This window comes from Hyaena hyaena, unplaced genomic scaffold (assembly GCF_003009895.1).
Source record: "Hyaena hyaena isolate Hyena2069 unplaced genomic scaffold, ASM300989v1 scaffold_219, whole genome shotgun sequence".
NCBI classification, from domain to species: domain Eukaryota; kingdom Metazoa; phylum Chordata; class Mammalia; order Carnivora; family Hyaenidae; genus Hyaena; species Hyaena hyaena.
In genome coordinates this window covers 1,276,443-1,283,167 of record NW_024080850.1, presented here as the reverse complement: position 1 = coordinate 1,283,167, position 6,725 = coordinate 1,276,443, and positions in this window count along the sequence as shown.

Genomic DNA, 6,725 nt, shown 5'->3' with positions numbered 1-6,725 from the left:
TGCCTGAATGAAACTCAATACTCTTTAAAAGAAGATAACAGAATCCAGAATCCTTTCACAGCATCATCCACAATGGCCAAAATAAAATAAAAAATTACTAGACATACAAAAAAGCAGAAAAGTGTGACCCATAGTAGAGAAAAAAGTCTGTGTAAATAATCACAGAGAGATCTCAGATGAAGGCACTGTTTAACAAAACTATTATAATTATGTGAAAGAATTTATAAGAAAGAATTTCTGAAGAATTTTAGAAATATTTATTAATTCATTAAAAAACAATAAGCCAAATTCATGTTGTATTAGTTTCCTGGCACTGCTGTAGCAAAATACCATAATGTCACATTGCTCTGGAGGCTAGAAATCTGAGATCAAATTATCAGTAGGGCTGGTTTCTTCTGAGGATTATGGGGAAGAATCTGTTCTATGACTTCCATAGCTTCTGGTGGCTTACTTCAATCTTTTGCATTTCTTGGCTTATAGAAGTATCACTCCAGTCCCTGCCTTCATCTTCACATGGCATGCTTCCTGTGTGTGTGTGTGTGTGTGTGTGTGTGTGTGTCTGTCTCCAAATTTCCCTTTCTTATAAGGGAAATCACAGTCATGTGATTAGGGCCCACTCTAAAGACCTCATTTTAATTTGATTGGCTCTGCAAAGACCCTATCTCTAAGTAAGGTCACATTCTCACAGATTAGGCATTAGGACATCAACATATGAATTGTGGAGGGGGCACACAACCCATTACACATTTTAACATAAATGATGTATTTTAAAAATGGAATAAAAACACTGTATTTTCCAAAACAAAAGTAGTGAGAAGAGTGGCACTGTTTGACTTGTGTGTGTGTGTGTGTGTGTTTGCAAATCTCCTTAATATAATAGAAGACAGCTGGATCTTCATACCTGCTTCAGCATTCAATCTTCTGTGATATCACACATCATATAGATTCTAGAAAACTACATCGAACACTTATGAGAATATTCTTATAATTTTTTTTTAATCCTGTGGATCTCTTAAAAGGGTCTTGAAGAATTCCAGAAGTCCCTATACCACATTTCACTTTGAGAATTATTGACCTAATGCATATGCAATTGGAGTCTTAGAAGGAGAGAAAAGAATGGAGCAGAAGAATTGTCTGAAGAGATAGCAGCCATATTTGTCCCCACCCACCCCCAAATTGAGTAAAGACGTTAACCCTGAAATCCAAAAACTTAGGGAACTCCAGGAAGAGTAAACATAAAGAAGATCACACCCAGTGAAACTACTGAAAACAAAGGATAGAAAGCAAAAATAACAACAGAGACAGTCCATTAAGGAAACAATAAAAAAGAATTACAGATGACTTTCATTAGAAATGATAGCAGTCAGAAGACAATTAAATGAAATTTTCATGCTATAAGAAAAACAAACATACCCTACTTGTCGGCTAAGAAATCTATGTTCAGCAAAACTTACTTAAAAGTTAAAATCAATATATATTGATATATTTCAAAATCAAAACCTGAGAGAATTCATTAAAAGCAGTATGCAGATGCCCAATGAATTTTTTTGGAGGAAAGAAAATTGAAGTTTTTAAAAAATCTATAAATTGTAAGGCAAAAATATAATAAAGCATAAAAAGTATAATAAAGTATAACATGAAGAAGTAAAATAAATTGCAATAATAGCATAAAGGGGAGTAAATGAAATTATAACTTTGTTTTCTGTAAAGTAGTGTAATATTAATTTAAGGTATTGTGATAAACTAAAAATGCATATTATAATGCAACCGTTAAGAAATATACAAGAGGTTGGGGCACCTGGGTGGCTCAGTCAGTTAAGCAGCCGCCTTCAGCTAGGGTTATGATCTCGCAGTTTGTGGGTTCAAGCCCTGCGTCAGGCTCTGTGCTGACAGTTCAGAGCCTGGAGCCTGCTTCGGATTCTGTGTTTCCCTCTCTGTCTGACCCTCCCTCGCTCATACTCTGTGTCTGTCTCTCTCAAAAATAAATAAACATAAAAAAAAAGAAATATACAAGAGGTATACTTAAAAAGCCAACAAATGACATAAAACCGAGCCCTAAAAATTACTTGATTAATCCAAAAGAAGGTATACAAGGTGAAGCAGAGTGAACAAAGAAGATAAGTGACAAAGACGTAACAAAGATAACAGACATGAGGCAAACTATTCCAATAATTAAAGTTAATGGACTAAAACACTCTCTAAAAGGCATAAATTGCTGGAGTGTCTGGCTGGCTCAGCTGGTGGAGCATGCAAGTCTTATTAATCTCAGGGTTGTGTGTTCAAGTCCCACAATGGGTGTAGAGATTATTTAAAAATAAAATCTTTGTTGGGGCGCCTGGGTGGCTTAGTCGGTTGAGCGTCCGACTTTCGCTTAGGTCATGATCTCGCGGTTCGTGGGTTCGAGCCCCGCGTCGGGCTCTGTGCTGACTGCCAGCTCAGAGCCTGGAGCCTATTTCAGAGTCTGTGTCTCCCTCTCTCTCTGACCCTCCCCTGCTCACGCTGTCTCTCTCTCTCCTAGAAATAAATAAAAATATAAAAAAAAAATAAATAAAATAAAATAAAAATAAAATCTTTGTAAAAGGCAGAGATTATCATACTTGAAGAAAAAGAAGATACAACTTTATGCTCTTTATAAAAGATACCCTCTAGTTATAAAGGCACAGAGAAATAGAAAGGAAAAGGATGAAAAGAGATTATCTTGTGAAAAACAATCATCACTAGAAAGCTGGAGTGGCTACTGATATCAGACAAAGTAGACCTAAAGATAGGGAATATTATCAGATATTGAGAAGGACATTTGATAATGATAAAAGAGTGAGTTCTTCTTGAAGACATAATCCTAAATGTTTAAACAGCTAAAAATATAGCTTCAAAATACATTGAATAAAAAATTTTAAATGTATAAATACATAATACATTAAATAATAAATACTTTTACGCAAGTACAAGAAGAAATAGACACATCTGCAAACATTTCAAGGAGATTTGAACAATTCTGTTAGTAACCGATAGAACAGGTAGGCCAAATAAAAAAGAATTCAGAGAATTAAACAATACTATTAATCAACTTGACTTAATTGACATGTACAGAGCACCATACCCAATAATGGAACATACATCAAGATAGGCTACTGCTGTCCTGTTAAACAAGTTTAATAATGTCAAAATAACTGAAATCATACAGAGTATCTTCTCAGAGCACAATGGAATTAAAATAGATATCAAAGGCAAAAAATATATAACTAACATATCCCCAAATATTTGGAAATTAAATAACACTTATAAATAACCATGTATCAAAGAAGAAATCATCAGAGAAATAAAATATTTTTTAATTAAAACAATTGGGGGGGGGCGCCTGGGTGGCTTAGTCGGTTAAGCGTCCGACTTTCGTTTAGGTCATGATCTCACGGTTCGTGGGTTCGAGCCCCGCGTCGGGCTCTGTGCTGACTGCCAGCTCAGAGCCTGGAGCCTGTTTCAGTCTGTGACTCCCTCTCTCTCTGACCCTCCCCTGCTCACGCTGTCTCTCTCTCTCTCTCTCTCCTAGAAATAAAAAAAACAAACAAAAACAAACAAAAACAAACAAAAAAAAAACATCTCACTCTCTTGCTACTACAAAGTCTGCCTCCCATTGTTCTGGGAGTTTGCTCTGATCCTGAGTGCAACCCACGTGTGGTGTTTGTGTGGTTTCCTTTCCGTGGCTGTGAATATATGTGAGTAGTAAACTTCCGTCAGGCATCAGGCCAGTGTCAGGTGTCATGCATTTAGCTGTCTTGTATTATGTAGGGCGGGGGATCCCCATCCTCACCAATGGGATAAATAGGAAGTTGCCTGAACAGTGTTTGCTACAAAAATTGTCAGTTAGAGAAGCCATAGAATTATCTTCAGAGAAACACTTCTGCCTTCTATTTTTTTCAGGAAAAAGATCCCTTGTCTAGTTTCTGCAAAATAATTCAGTTACGAAATAAGTTCTCTATATGGTACAATTCATGACTATTGTGTTGTCGTAATTTATAAGTTTTCGTTTTTTAAGAAATTTGTATACAGTGTAGAATGTTGGCATATTAGAGTTGATTATCTACACCCTCAAGTTTAGGAAATTTATTCTGTAAAGGGGAGATAGTATTTTAGGCTTCACAGACTTGTTATTAACTGAATTGTGTTCCCTCCAAATATGTTGAAACCTGCTATGGTCTGAATGCTTGTGTCCTACAAAATTCATGTTGAAATCCTGACCTCTGGGGGCATGGGTGGCTCAGTTGGTTAAGCATCTGACTTCGGCTCAGGTCCTGATCTCACGGTTCATAAGTTCAAGCTCTGAACTGGGCTCCATGCTGACAGGCAGAGCCTGCTTGGGATTCTCTCTCCCCCTTGCTCTCTCTGCCCCTCCCCCACTGCACATGCTCTCTCTCAAAATAATACTTAAAAAAAAAAAAATCCTGACCTCAAAAATAATGGTACTAGGAAGGGGGGGGGGTCATGGGTCATGAAAGTAAAGTCTCATGAGTTGGATGAGTACCCTTATAAAAGAGACCCCAGAGAGATTCCTCACCTTTCCCACCATGTGAGGGCGCAACAAAAAGATGGCGATCTATGAACCTGGAAGTGGACTCTCACCAAACACTGATTCTGCCATCAGCTTCATCTGAGACTTTCCAGTCTCCAGAACTGTGAGAAATAAATTTCTGTTGTTTTAAGCCACCCAGTCTACAGTATATCTGTTATAGCAACCTGAACAAATTAAAACAAATCCCTGAACCCCAATGTGACTATATTTAAAGACAGGGCCTTTCGAGAGTTGATTACAGTTAAATGGGGCCATAAGGACAGGGCCCTAATCCAAAAGGACCAGTGTCCTTATAAGAAGAGGAAGAGATGGGGCGCCTGGGTGGCTTAGTCGGTTGAGCGTCCGACTTTCGCTTAGGTCATGCTCTCGCGGTTCGTGGGTTCGAGCCCCGCGTCGGGCTCTGTGCTGACTGCCAGCTCAGAGCCTGGAGCCTGTTTCAGTCTGTGACTCCCTTTCTCTCTGACCCTCCCCTGCTCACGCTGTCTCTCTCTCTCCTAGAAATAAATAAAACATTAAAAAAAAAAAAAAAAGAAGAGGAAGAGACACCAAGGATAGGTGCACAGAGGAAAGGCCATGTAAGGACACAGCAAGAAGATGGCCGTCTCCAAGACAAGGAGAGGAGACTCAGAAGAAACCAAACCCACTGGCACCTTGATCTTGGACATTAGCCTCTCAAACTGTAAGACAACAAGTTTTGGTTGTTTGGGCCACTCTGTGATATTTTCTTATAGCAGCCCTAAAAGCTGTACAGCCTGTGTCACAACTACTCAACTTTGCCTTCGCAGCCATGGACAATATATAAACAAATAGATGTGACTGTATTCCAATAAAATTTTATTTATAAAAACAGTTGCAGGCTGGATTTGGCCCAGGGGCCATAGTTTACTGTCCCTTGATCTATGGTATTTAAAGCTCCATATATATAACATGGGACATCAGATTTGAAATGTGAGGCCTCCTCAAACATAGCATCATTTATAGATTCAACAGACATTACTTCTACACCTTTTCTAGAAATTCAGCATGATGTATAAAAAGATTTAACTTTCATGTGTGACTTTGTGGTTTTAAATATATATTTTTAACGTTTATTCATTTTTGAGAGACAGAGCATGAGTGGGGGAGGGGCAGAGGGAGAGGAGACACAGAATCTGAAGCAGGCTCCAGGCTCTGAGCTGTCAGCACAGAGCCCAGTGTGAGGCTTGAACCCACAAACCGTTAGATCATGACCTGAGCCAAAGTCAGTCGCTCACCTGACCAAGCCACCCAGGTGCCCTGTAACTTTGTGGTTTTAAAGAATTTATAAGGTTCCCTCTCAGTAGTTCTCCTTTAACTTTTAGTAAGAGGTCATATTACATTAAAATGTTTCACACATTTTTTGCTTTTTTAGTTTTTCTTAATGTTTATTTATTTTAAGAGAGAGCGAGAGAGCAAGTGGGAGGAGCAGAGAGAGAGAGAGCAGAGACAAGCAGGCTCCATGCTATCAGTGCAGAGCCTGACGCAGGACTCAATCCCACAAACCACGAGATCATGACCTGAGCCCATATCAGGAGTCAGATGCTGAACAGACTCAACCACCAGGTGCCCTAGTTTTTAGTTTTATAATGAGCATATTAGTATTGAATACATGACATGTTAGACGTAAAATATTTTCAATAATTGTATTTGTAGGATTTCTGTCTTTTATTAATATATTCATGTTGATTCATAGGGGCACATGCACCCCAATGTTTACAGCAGCACTATCAACAATAGCCAAATTATGGAAAGAGCTCAAATATCCATCAGCTGATTAAAGGATAAAGAAGGTGTGGTGTGTATATATATATATATGTATTACATACACACACACAATGGAATATTATTACTTGGCAATCAAAAAGAATGAAATCCTGCCATTTCCAACAACGTGGATGGAACCAGAGTGTATTATACTAAGTGAAAAAAGTCAGTCAGTGAAAGACAAAATTGTGATTTTACTCATATGTGGAATTTAAGAAACAAAACAGATGGACACAGGGGAAGGGAAGGAAAAATAAGATAAAAAGAGAGAGGGAGGCAAACTATTAGAGACTCTTAAATACAGAGAACAGAGTTGCTGGAGGGGAGGTGGGTGGGGAGGAGGGGCTACATGAGGGATGGGCATTAAAGAGGGTAC